Genomic DNA, 12,313 nt, shown 5'->3' on the forward strand with positions numbered 1-12,313 from the left:
TCATTATAATCCATATGTAACTGAGATCATATATGGATTCTCTGATCATATATGTCATTCTCTGATGGGTTTATTTCACCTAGCGTAATATCTCCAGGTCCATCCATGCTGTCACAAAGGCTAACATTTTCTGCTTTTTTATGGCTGAGTAGTATTCTGTTGTGCAAATGTACCATAGCTATTTTATCTACTCAGCTAACCATGGACACTTGGGCTGCTTCCAAATCTTGGTGATTATAAATAAAGTTGCACTGAATGTGGGGTGCATATATTCTTTTGAATTAGTGTTTCTGGATTCTTAGGTAAATTCCTGAAAGTGGATTTACTGGGTCATAGGCAATTCCATTTTTAAATTTTTGAGGTAACTCCATTACTGCGTTCCACAGTGGCTGTATCATCTACATTCCCACCAACAGTACATGAGGGCTCCCCTTACTCTTCATCCTTGCTAACACTCACTGTTTGTTGATTTATTGATAATAGCCAGTCTGACAGGTGTGAGCTGATATCTCATTGTGGTTTTAATTTGCATTTCTCTGATGATTAGTGACTTTGAACATCTTTTCATGTCTAGTGGCCTCCTGTATGTCCTCTCTGGAAAAGTGTCACATTGGGTCTTTTGGATTTTTTTTTTGGTGTTGAGTTTTATATGTTCTTTATAAATTTTGGATATTAACCCTTTATCAGATGTATCAATGAATATGTTTTCCCATTTAGTGGGTTGTCTTTTTATTTTGTTGATGATTTTCTTTGCTGTGGAAAAGCTTTTTAGTTTGATGTAGTCCCATTTGTTTATTTTTTCTTTTGTTTCCCTTGCCTGAGGAGATATGTCAGAGAAAAAATATTGCTATGAAAATATCTGAGATTTTACCTCCTATGCTAGGATTTTTGTGATTTGGAGTTTAACATTTAAGTCTTTATTTCTTTTTGAGTTTATTCTTGTGTGTGGTGTGAGAAGGTGGTCTAGTTTGTTTTCTTTACATGTATCTGTCCAATTTTCCCAACACCATCTATTGAATAAACTCCTTTTAGTCCTGTTCTGCAGCCGGTCCAGGCTGGGCAGGTTCACATGAGATTTGGACCGGGGAAAGAAAATTCGTGGAGCCTTTGGGATGTCTGAAATGCCTTTATTCTGGGGTGGGGTGAGCCACAAGTGCCACAAGCCGCGAGTCGCACCATGGGAAGCCCTGACTCCCTTGCGTACTAAGTGCATACAAAGCCAGCAGAGGGCCAAGTCTGATATAACAGAGCATGATTCTGTGCATGCGGGCCCATACGCAAGGAAATATGAATGCTACTTAATCACAGTTGCCCGGACATCTGGGTGAGGGAATCTGACTGACTCCATTTTCCCTATAAGCCCATTGTATATTTTTGGACTCTCTATTCTGTTCCATGATCTATATGTCTGTTTTTTAAAATATATTTTATTGATTATGCTATTACAGTTGTCCCATATTTCCCCCCCCTTTATTCCCCTCCTCCCTGCACACCACCTCCCATCAACATTCTCCCCTCATCTTTATTTAGTTCATGTCCATGGATCATATAAGTTCTTTGGCTTCTACTTTTCCTATACTATTCCTAACCTCCCCCTGTCTATTTTCTACCTACCATTTATGCTTCTTATTCCCAGTGCCTTTTCCCCCTTCCTCCCCCTCCCGCTCCCCTGTTGATAACCCTCCATGTGGTCTCCATTTCTGTGGTTCTGTTCCTGTTCTAGTTGTTTGCTTAGTTTGCTTTTGTTTTTGTTTTAGGTGTGAGTTTCTTATCATTTGCTGTTCATATTATTATCTTCTTTTTCTTAGATAAGTCCCTTTAACATAAGTCCTTTATATAATAAGGGCTTGGTGATGATGAACTCCCTTAAACTTGATCTTATCTGGGAAGCACTTTATCTGCCTTTCCATTCTAAATGATAGTTTTGCTGGATAGAGTAATCTTGGATGTAGGTCCTTGCCTTTCATGACTTTGAATATTTCTTTCCAGCCTCTTCTTGCCTGCAAGATTTCTTTTGAAAAATCAGCTGACAGTCTTATGGGCACTCCTTTGTAGGTAACTGTCTCCTTTTCTCTTGCTGCTTTTAAGATTCCTTTCTTATCTTTAATCTTGGCTAATATAATTATGATGTGCCTTGGTGTGTTCCTCCTTGGGTCCAACTTCTTTGGGACTCTCTGAGCTTCCCAGATTTCCTTGAAGTCTATTTCCTTTGCCAGATTGGGGAAGTTCTCCTTCATTACTTGTTGAAATAAGTTTTCAATTTGTGGCTCTTCATCTTCTTCTGGTATTCCTATGATTATGATGTTGGAATGTTTAAAGATATCCTGGATGTTCCTAAGCCTCTCCTCATTTTTTTTTTGGATTCTTGTTTCTTCATTCTGTTCTGGTTGGATGTTTCTTTCTTCCTTCTGGTCCACACTGTTGATTTGAGTCCCAGTTTCCTTCCCCATCACTATTGGTTCCCTGTACATTTTCCTTTATTTCACCTAGCATAGCCTTCATTTTTTCATCTACTTTGTGACCATATTTAACCAGTTCTGTGAGCATCCTGATCACCAGTGTTTTGAACTGTGCTTCTGATAAGTTGGCTATTTCTTTGTTGCTTAGTTGTATTTTTTCTGGAGCTTTGATCTGTTCTTTCATTTGGGCCATTTTTTTTTCTCCTCTGTGAGCCTGTTATGTAGTGAGGGGCAGAGCCTTAGGTGTTCACCAGGGCAGGGTATCCCTGGTCGCTGCCTTGTGACACTGCATGAGGGGGAGGGGTTTGATAGGGAACAATGGCGCTTGCTCCACTTTCTGCTGGTTTTCAGTCACTTCCACTGTATCCACCCATAATCAAATTGGGCCCTTCTGGGGCTGATTCCCCGGTGGGTAGGCTTGTGTATGTTCTAGGACCCTGTGGATCTCTCCAATAAACTCCTGTGAGGCTGGGAGTTTCTCCTCCTGCCCCCTTGACCGTCACAGGTATCTTCGATGAGTGGTTTGAGGCTTTACTTCCCCGTGCTGGAGCTCTGGGCTGCGAGGTCTGTCTGGCTCCCCAGTAGTTTATCCCAGTGTATCTGCGTGTGAAGGTGGCATCGCACACTCCACCAACTGCCAACTTGCTGCAAGTCCTCTCCGCCTTGCTGCCCATCTCCCCACCTCCTCCCATTCTGGATGAATGTTTCTTCTTTAACTCCTTGGTTATCAGACTTACATACAGTTAGATTTTCTGTCAGTTCTGGGTGTTTTTTTTGTTTTTAAATCGTTGTTGTCCTTCTTTTGGTTGTGTGAGGAGGCACTGTGTGTCTACCCATGCCTGCATCTTGGCCGGAAGTCTGCAAATCGCCTCTATGTCTGTTTTTAATGCCAATAGCATGCTGTTTTGATTACTAAGGCCTTGTAGTATAGTTTTATATTAGGTAATGTGATTCCTTCAACTTTGTTCATCTTTCTCAAGATCACTGTTGGTATTTGGTGTCTTTTGTGGTTCCATATAAATTTTTGGAATATTTGTTCTAGTTCTGTGAAATACACCATTGGTATCTTGATAGGAGTTGAACAGAATCTGTAGATTGCTTTGGGTAGTGTGGACATTTTAACGATGTTAATTCTTCCTTATCATTATATAGTGGCCTGCATTGACTCTCACTATAGCCTTGGTAATTTTTTTAAAAAAGTTTTTATTTTTAGAGCGAGGTGAAGGGAGGGAGAAATAAAGGAAAAGAAACATCGATATGTGAGAGAAATATCCATTAGTTGCTTCCCACACACCCCCAGTTGAGGACTGGCCCACAACCCAGCCATGTGCTCTGATCAGGAATCAAACTGGTGACCTTTTGCTCTGTGTGACAATGCCCAACCCTTGAGCTACATCAGCAGAGCTAGTCTTGCTTTTAAAGTCTTTTTACCACAAATGAGTATTGCTGCCCCTGCTTTTTTTTCTTTCCGTTTGCATGAAATGTCTTTTCCCATTTCTTTATTGTATTCTGTGTGTATCTTTTGTTCTGAGGTGGGTCTCTTGAAGGCAGCATATATATGGGTCTTGTTTTCTTATCCATTCAGCTCCTCTATGTCTTTTGATTGGAGCATTTAAGCCATTTACATATAAAGTGATTAGTGATAGGTGCATATTCATTGCCATTTTAAAACTATGTTTCTCTGTTTTTTTAAAAAATATTTTTCATTTATTTATTTATCTTTAGAGGGGAAAGGAAGGAGAGAGGGAGAGAAATATTAATGTATGGCTGCCTCTTCTGCGTCCCTTGCTGGGAACTGGCCTGAAACCCAGGCATGGGTTGTGCCCTGGCTGGGAATCGAACCGTGATCCTCTGGTTCGCAGGCCTGCGCTCAATCCACTGAGCTACACCAGCCAGGGCTGATTTTTCTATAATTTAGTTGTAATTCTAGTTTTGGTCCTGGAAGGAGGTTAGTGTAGCATCCACCTATTCCAATGGCATCTTGGCTATTTATACTGTGATTTTCATAAAGGATAAGGAAACTTAGACTTTTTATAAACCTTCTTTGAGAAATAACTTTATTTTTCACTTACAATTAACATACAGTATTACATTAGTTTCAGTTGTACAACATAGTGATTACATATATACCTTACATGGTGGTCACCCCAATAAATCTCGTACCCATCTGACACTGTATAGAGTTATTAGAATAGTAAACTGTATTCCCCGTGCTGTAGTTCACATCTCCATGACTGTGTTTATAACTGGCAATTTGCACTTCCTAATCCCTTCCCCTTTTTCACACACCCCTAACCCCCTCCCATCTGGTAACCGTCAGTTTGTTCTCTTATTCTATGAGTTTGCATCTGTTTTGTTTGTTTGATTATTCTGTTTTTGGATTCCACATGAGTGAAATCATATAGTATTTCTCTTTTTCTGTGTAATTTCACTTAACATTAGTACCCTCTAGGTCCATCCATGTTGTTACAAATGGCAAGATTTCATTCTTTTGTATGGCTGAGTAATATTGTATTGTATATATGGATCTTCTTTATCCATAAGTCAGTGAATGGGTACTTAGGTTTCTGTCATATCTTGGCTATCATAAATGATGCTACAGTGAACATATGGGTGCATATGTCTTTTTGAATTGTGTTTGGATTTCTTTGATAAATAAGCAGAAGTATAAAAGCTGGGTCATGTGGTAGTTTAATTTTTTTGAGGAACCAAAGTACTTTTTTTACATAAAGTTTTAAAATTGATTTTATAAAGAGAGAGGACGAGAGAGAGACAGAGAGACAGTGAGAGAGAAAGATATTGATTTGCTGTTCTACATTTTTATGTATTCATTGGTCTTGTATGTACCCCGACCAAGGATTCAACCCACAAACCTTCACTTATCAGGACAATGCTCGAAATCACAGATGGCAAACACAAGGCCCGCAGGCTGCTCCACCTTGTTTTATCCAGCCCAGTGCCTTGTTTCTACCCAGCAGCAGCACCGAGCTCTTTGCCCCTAGTTAAGGAGTAGTTATGTTTATACAGTCCTAAAATTACATTTAGCCCTTTGAAGGCAACTGCAAGGCTGATGTGGCCCCCGGTGAAAATGAGTTTGACACTCTTGCTCTAAATGCTCTAACTGGCTGAACTACCTGGACATGGCCTACATAAAATTTTTACGGCAAGAAGAATTTTAGCAGTCTGAGTTTTGAAGTCTTTATGAATTCTGGAATGTTATCTTTCACCTGAAAACAACTCACTTGCATCTAAAGATTCTAGTTATTATTTATTCTTTTACTGACCATAAATAATATAATAACAGTTTGCATTTGTATAGTGCTTTGAAATATTAACCTGTGATCTCATCGTTCACATTAGAGTCCTTCACAGAGATATTTGGGAGTCCTCTGTATTTAACAGATGAGTAAGCCTATTCAAAAAGGTTGTTATTCTCCCCAATACCTCTAGTTAATGATAGAATTGACATCTTGTTTTTGACTCCCAACTAATGTTCTTTTCACTTTTGTGAAGATAAATTGTTTGGTGAGATACATAGATTTATGTTATATATACACACTTCTTAAAGTATATATGCATATATGTATATTCTAACATTTTAGACTCAATTGTTACTAAAAATTGTCAAAACTTCTTTTTAGTGTGTACATAGGTACTGTATGTTAAGCTGTTTTGTTTTCCTTTAGCTTTTTAGCAAAATTGGTTGTTAAGTCAGTAAAGTGAATTAAAAATGAAACTCACTGATAACAAACAGTGCAGTCCTTTCTTCCTTGATGTATTTGTCTACGTACCTCCCACAGAACATTGTTACTTTCATTTTCTAATGAACTTCCCAGCTTGGACATACCTACTTTCCCACCAGTCTCCTAAATGCCTGTGGAGCAAGGGAACAGTGTATTGCATGTGAAGAATGGGGACAGTTTAACTTAACCTACCAAAGCATTTTGTAGGTCCTTCAATCAATTGAAAGTTTCATTAGCTATGTAATCTAGCATTGTATTAAAAAGATCCTTTTCTTCATTACAGGTAAGAGAGCTAATATAAAATTGTGAATTTAGTATTATTTTTGATATCTGAAAAAAACAGTTCTGAATATTTTCAGCTTTAGTGTATCTTTGGTAGTATGTAGTAAATGTCACTCAACTAGTATTTATTAAATGACAACTCTAGGAATGATGATTTACAGTGTCATGATTTATGTTATGTGGCAGTCCCAAACATACATGGTGGTATTGTATTTTTTCTTTATTTTTGTAAATGATACAGCAATGCATTCAGGTCTAGGCAGCTGACAAATCTTAAATGTCAGAGGAAGGAGGGATGAGACAGTTGTTTTTAAAATAGGGAATTCCTGGTTTTTGAAAGCATTTTACTCGTGTGTATAGTTACTGAAGTAAAAATATTTGTACTTGGCAGACTTGTGTTTACCAAATGTCACAGAGATAAGTTTAGAAATATGGGGTTAACTCATTTTGTTATTAAGTAGGCAGTTAATCTTCAAAGAAATGTAGAGAATGTAGTTGATAATTACTAGATGGAATTCAAGTTGTCCTTTTTTGTAACAAATTGTTCTTTAAAATGAAACATTTATATTTTATATTTTAATTGTCATAGGGCTTTGTTACCTTCCATTTTCTTCTGGACTCTAGCTTTTTAGGTCCAAACCTAGCTGTTGTTTACAAATGTAGCTGTTGTTCACAGAGAAGAGGAGGGCTAGCAAATTAGTTATTGTTCTGATTATATTTAATTGTCTAGTGTTTGTACTCCTGTGCCAAAATATATGTTTTTCACATATAAATATATGTTTTTCACAAATTTGAAGACAGACACATATGAACACCACTTCTATATCAGGATATGTCATAATGTATAAAAATTAAATTGATAACATTTTGATTTTCTTAGTGGCACATAAAATAATAGTCTGCCTTATAATTCATGTTTTCTTAAGCTGGATGAAAATCAGTATAATGTAAAGATCTTTATCAAGTTTGGAACTCCCTTTTGAAAAACAGGTTGTTTACAATTTGTATATACTTACGAGTATGCTCATCTTTCACTTACTGTTTGCCTAAAAGCAAGGCAGAATTTTCACTTAACCTTGTTAATTTTGGAGACATGTCTGTAACAAAAGTAATGAGAAATTTGCTACATTTAATTAAGAAAACTGCAGTCTAGACATGTTAAGGGTTTGTTTGAATTTGCAAGGCTGAAAGCTAGCTAATAGTATCTACTCTTCGTTATGTGGATGTAAGAAATGTCCAAACCTGTAGAGAATTTTTATGTTTATTTGAACCAAAGTGACGACAATTGCCAGGAAGCAAAAGCTCAACAGAATGAGAGAGTGCTGCAACGAACAGGAATTTGCAGCTTATTTTACACATTAGAATCAAAGGAGGAAACGTTGAGGGGGTGTTCCATGAAATTCATTGGTGGTAAATTAGAGAGGTGGCGGAAAGCAAAGTGGGGAAATCTCTGAGCTTGACTAAAGAGTAAAACAGAGAGACAAATACTACTTTTACATTGGCAGGTACAGGATAGTTAATAATTAACACAGTGCATAGAGATGGTATGTGGCTGAACAAGATAACAGTGAGGGGTTCCTTAGTCCCTTCCTCTGGTGCCGTGGGTGGACCCTGAGGGGTCTGGGAGAAGGGAACCTTTGACATTCCAAGGCATATTATTTTAGATCCAAAAAGGCAACAGACAGGCTCAGTTAAGGTAAAGATTGACCTTTGTCTAGGAAGCTGCATGCCTAGTCTGTGACTACCTGCCATGACTCACTTTTAGTTAAGAAATTTTAATTTCAGACTGTCCTATGTAGTTACTTTAGGTCTCTGAGTTTAGAACGCCCACCGTGCAGACCTCCTGTGAGCTTGTCTGGTTTAGTATGTGGCCCTTTTTCATCCATCATTTCTAGTTTTCTTATCATTTTCTCTTTGATGTTTAAGGATGGCCCTTGTGAGACTGAGGCTCTATCCACTGCAGTGACTAGAAGACTGGTATCCCGTGACTCAGCAGCCCTCAGGCAGGCTGTTGAGAAGATCCGTATACCTGTGGGCCAAGGCTGACTTTGTTGCAGGAGCACACTCACTGAATGGACTTCCAGTAATTTTCCTCCAAATGAACAAGTCCAAATTGTCAGGTTTTTATGTACTTCTGTTCCTTCCCAACATTTCATTCTTAAGGGTGCATAATGTAAGTGATGTGTTTTAGAGACAGCATTTTGTGTGTTTAACTTTCTTGTTAATTCATAATCGTATGAATGTCCCTGCTCATCCATTTCCTTCTCCCATCCCAAGGATATTTAAAAAACCATGTACAAAGGCTCCGTCATGGCAGTAGGTGGCCCTGAGGAAAAAGACAGAAGGCTACTGTTTGGAGCAGAGAAGGCGAGTGTGGGCAGGGCTGGACACCATCTTCCTGACCATTACCCTTATAGGGTACCCTTATTTACCCTTCTGGTAAATCCAGAAGACTGGATTTTGTATGTTGGGTGAGGGTGTATGTTAAGAGAAGATGTCTGTTTTGATAAAGACCTTTCCCCCAGTGATGATTTGGGGTGAGAGCTTAGGTAGATGGGAGGTAAGAAAATGGGGGTAAAGTAAATAAACAGCTTCGAAAAAGTTTATTGTTCAGGGAGAAAAAGAGCACTGAACCCACTTCTTATTCTTGCTTTTAGTCTCCAGGCCCCTGGAAACCTCTGTGTTATCTTTCTATCACTTTTTTCACCCCCAAAGCAATCTAGATCCCAGGCTCATGTATTCCCACTGGGTGTCAGTGAGACTTCTGCTTCAATTCTTGCTTCCACACTGGGTCAGAATCCACCTTCTCTTCTGTAGTCCAAATACTTGCTTTCCCCTAATTCTTTCATTTGGTAAGTGGTGCTGCCACTTCTGACTCCTCCCATTTTTGTAACCCCTACCTCACCCCCACCTGCCCAAAAAATTGTCCAAACTTTGGGACTATCCAGAGACTCTGGAGTCTTAGTGATTCATCTTCTTTATTGTCTCTTGGATTTATTCTGTTCTTTCACTCCTTGCTTTTACTGCCTCATCATCTTTTGACTGGTCTGTATCTAGGATTAGATAAAACTGAGGATTATATTACCTACCTTGAAAATTTGCTAGGAGCAGCAGTTATTTTTTTTTAATTTTAAGAATTTACTAATTTGTGTAAGTGTGTGTGTGTGTGTGAGAGAGAGAGAGACCCACACACCCACACATTAATTTGTTGTTCCATTTATTTGTGTACTCATTGGTTGATTGTTGTGTGTGCCCTGACCCGGAATTGAACCCTCAACCTTGGTGTATTGAGATGATGCTCTAACCAACTAAGCTCCCAGGCAGGGTTATTTATTTATTTATTTTTCAGTGAGAGGGGAAGGAAAGAAGAAAGAGAGGAGGAGAAACATCGGTGTGTGGTTGCCTCTCCTGTGCCCCCTACTGGGAACCTGGCCTACAAGCCAGGGATGTTCCTTTACTGGGAACTGAACTGGCAACCCTTTGGTTTGTAGGCTGGCACTCAGTCCACTGAGGCACACCAGCCAGGGCAATATTTATTTAGTTTTAAAATAATCTTTAATTATTGATTTAAGAGAGGGAGGGAGGAGGGGAAGGGGAGTTAGCGGGAGGAAGAGAGAGGGACGTTGGTTTGTTGTTCCCCTTATTCATGCGTTCATTGATTGTTTCTTGTACATGCTCTAACTGGATGGAACCCACAACCTTGGCATATTGGTATGACACTCCAACCAACTGAGCAACCTGGCTAGGGTAGGAGCAGTGGTTTAAATGATACGTGTAGACCAGGTAGCATAGAGCTTTGATATTAGTGGATATTCTGGACTTCCTCTGTTTCCTACTCAGTAATTTATCTTCTGCCTCCAATTTTTATCCATACCCTTTTGTTTTTGTCCAGGGCTGTCTTCTCTGAATATGCCCTCTAAGCACCTTCAGTTTTTCTCCATTCCCTACTGTGTAGCCAAACCTCGTTAGTGCCTCAGTCCAGGCCCCAAATCTAGTCTCATTGTTTACAGTCCCATCCTTACAGCTTTACCATCTTGACTTTCACAGGCCTTTCTTGCTTCTTATGTCCTAGCTGCATAGATGTTGTCTAAAAACCCAGTTTTTACTTTACTTTTGTGGTTTTTGATTCAGATTGCCCTTTTCTCCTTTCTTCCTATCCTATGATAGTTTAAAACAATGAGCCAAAAATGTATAGGATAGTTGGTAGAATTCTATGTGTGTATGTATATGAATATATGTACCTATATGTATATATGAGTATGTAGACATAGGCATGTATCTCACAAGCTGTTTATCATTACAAGCGATAGCATAAAGTTCGGCTCTTTTATCTGTTACACATTATCTTGGGGAATAACTTAGACTCTAAACTTGTGTGGTGTTTACATCTATTTAATGAGGTGGAGTTTTAATGGATGGTCTTTTTTTCTGTCTTTTTTCTTTAAGATCTGGACTGGAACTTAATTATAACCCAGGCAGAGCGATTCTATGAGAAGCGCTAACATAACTCACCCAGATCCTTTGCTTTCTAATAGAATTTAAAGAATTTAGAGAAATGGCCAGTTAGCAGGAAAAGAGAAAAATAATTAACATTTGGTAAAAGACAAGCACTTTATGTGTGTTATATCATTTGCCAGTAATCATCTGATACCCCTATGAAGTAAGTAGGTATTTAACATGAGAAAATTGAGGACTAGAAAGTTTAAGTTATTTGTCCAAGATGTAAAGCTTGTTAGACTCTCTTAGCTATTATGCTCTCCCACAGACAGTGAAGGCTGAGTAACAGTGAGTGCTTTTGTCAGTTGTGTTTTTTTTCCTGAACACTGATTATTCTCCAGATCATCAACTATTTACTCCTGACAGTTTGAAAAAAACATTTGGTTCAGTGAATGTGTTTGTCCTGGGGTTTGTGTTCTTTCCCTCTCTCCTGGATAATATTTTTATTTAAACACTTGTTAAAGTCATAAAGTAATATTTGGCTTTCTGTTACTGTGCTTATTTTCTTAGGGTTTTAAAAATGTATTAAGTGTATGCATTGTATTTAAACTAGACAGAAAACAAGTATTTGTTTAGTACAATAGGAAAGAAATTAAATTCATGGTAGATGAATGCATATTCTTAGTATGTTATCACTTTTATGTGTTTGGAGTCCTGTATACATAGTTGAAAAGCAAGGATTTCAGTGCCTTGCATTAGTTGGTGGTGGTGGTAGCAGTAATAACAGCTAACATTTGTTGAGCTGTGATTATGTGCATATACTTGTGTTAGATTTGTTATGTATGTGTTTATAAGTATTTTACTTGTGTTAGTGATACACACACACACACACACACACACACACACGGTCCTGGGCAAATAACGCTTCTTTTTTAATTACAAAATCTTTTATTATAAAATCATAAGCATGTAATTCTGTAACAAAATCATAAGCATGTAATTCTGTAACATAACACTATCAAACTCAAGCACACCATAGGACATTTTAGGTAAAATGTTCAAATTAAAACTGTGAATTTTTACACTCATATTATTATCCTGCCAACCACACTCAAGAAGGCCTTATTTCTGCTGAACCCTCTGTATATATTTATCCTCACCTGAGGATATGCTTGTTGATTTTTAGAGAGAGGGCAAGGGAGTAAGAGAGAGGGGGAGAAAAACAATGATTGGTTGCCTTTCGTAAGGCAATAGACAGTAACAGGCAGTGGACCAAATCTGGAGGCGAGGTATGTGCCCTCACTGGGAATTGAACCCACAGCATTTCGGTTTATGGGACAATACTCTAACCAACTGAGCCACACTGGCTAGGGCTTGTATTAGCTTTTTAAA

General features: G+C 38.4%; 1 protein-coding gene across 1 annotated transcript in view; it reads left to right on the forward strand.

The window, feature by feature from the left end:
• The window catches only part of NAPEPLD (N-acyl phosphatidylethanolamine phospholipase D), a 54,708-nt gene that overhangs the window by 12,838 nt on the left and 29,557 nt on the right, over positions 1-12,313 (forward strand). The gene's annotated exons all lie outside the window — the stretch shown is intronic.

This window comes from Sturnira hondurensis, unplaced genomic scaffold (genome assembly GCF_014824575.4).
Source record: "Sturnira hondurensis isolate 20B ecotype Veracruz unplaced genomic scaffold, ASM1482457v3 Scaffold0009314, whole genome shotgun sequence".
NCBI lineage: Eukaryota > Metazoa > Chordata > Mammalia > Chiroptera > Phyllostomidae > Sturnira > Sturnira hondurensis.